The 1073-nt window shown below is 43.3% G+C and overlaps 1 non-coding gene across 1 annotated transcript; it reads left to right on the top strand.

Annotated features, from left to right (window-relative positions):
- The first annotated feature begins 468 nt into the window (after positions 1-468).
- On the top strand, positions 469-574 carry LOC133312719 (small nucleolar RNA R71). Its single transcript, XR_009751722.1, has one exon. It is a non-coding gene; the product is annotated as a small nucleolar RNA R71 (small nucleolar RNA).
- The last annotated feature ends 499 nt before the right edge of the window (positions 575-1073 follow it).

Genomic DNA, 1073 nt, shown 5'->3' with positions numbered 1-1073 from the left:
ATTGTAGTTATTTCCACATTGGTTCCTTCCCGGATTATTCTGGTTCTTTTGATCAACCAGATTCTGTTGACTTCTGCATTTTCAGGTGCCTTCATGAAATCGCAATCTTCAGTAGCATGAGTACCTACACAAATACCACAAGTAACTTGAGGAGTGTTAACAAAAGAGACTTGAGAACTGGAAAATTGCTTTGTGAGAGCATCTAGTTGTGCTTGTTGTTTCTTATTTATTTGCAATATTTATTCATTCTGGGCCAACAACGCATCATAGCCGTCAAGCTTCATGATCCCCGCTCTCTTTTGTGTGACTGGAGCATTATCGAACTCCTGAGAGGCTACAGATTCCAGCAATTCCAGCGCTTCCTCTGGAATTTTTGTTTTCAATGATCCCCCTGATGCAACATTCACCAAGGTTCTTGTGCTAGGCATCATTCCTTGGAAGAAGATTCATTCTTTCTCCCAAGCTTCAAAGCCATGTTGGGGACACTTTCGGAGTAGTCCTTTAAACCTTTTCCATGCCTCGTACAAGGATTCACTTTCTTTTTGTTCAAAGAAGTGATCTATGCTTTGAGCCTTGCCATCTTTGAAGCTGAGAAGAATCTGGCCAAGAACTTGGTCGTTAAATCATCTCAGTTGGTGATGCTTCCTTGAGGCAGTGACTGCAACCACCCTCTTGCTTCTTCCTTCAGTGAGCATGGGAAGAGTCTGAGCAAGATGGCGTCACGTGAGACTTCATTCATCTTCAAGGTGTCACAGTAGAGCAAGAAATTCTCTAGATGACTGTAGGGGCTTCGGAGCTTCCTCCAGCGAACTGATCTTTTTAAATCAGTTGCAGCAGTGTTGGCTTGAGCTCAAAGTTGTTAGCTTCCACATTGGGTCTAACAATACTCGCCGTCTGCGGAACTCGGGCTGGAGTCATGTAATCTCCCGAAGTTCTGGGAGGATTCTGAATCGCGTTGTTGTCAGTCATAGTTTCTTCCTTTGGTTTCGTCGAGCTTGATGCTTTTGCTTCTTTTGCTTTTCTTTCTTTTGCGCTTTTTCTGAGTTTTCCTGCCTTTTCTATCTCAGGATCAA

The sequence above is a fragment of the Gastrolobium bilobum genome, unplaced genomic scaffold (assembly GCF_033153095.1).
Source record: "Gastrolobium bilobum isolate Gb01-03AN ecotype WA unplaced genomic scaffold, APGP_CSIRO_Gbil_v1 utg14484, whole genome shotgun sequence".
In the NCBI taxonomy this organism is placed as follows: domain Eukaryota; kingdom Viridiplantae; phylum Streptophyta; class Magnoliopsida; order Fabales; family Fabaceae; genus Gastrolobium; species Gastrolobium bilobum.
Note: the sequence above shows the minus strand (reverse complement) of the source record. Positions and strands in the feature narration are given on the sequence as shown.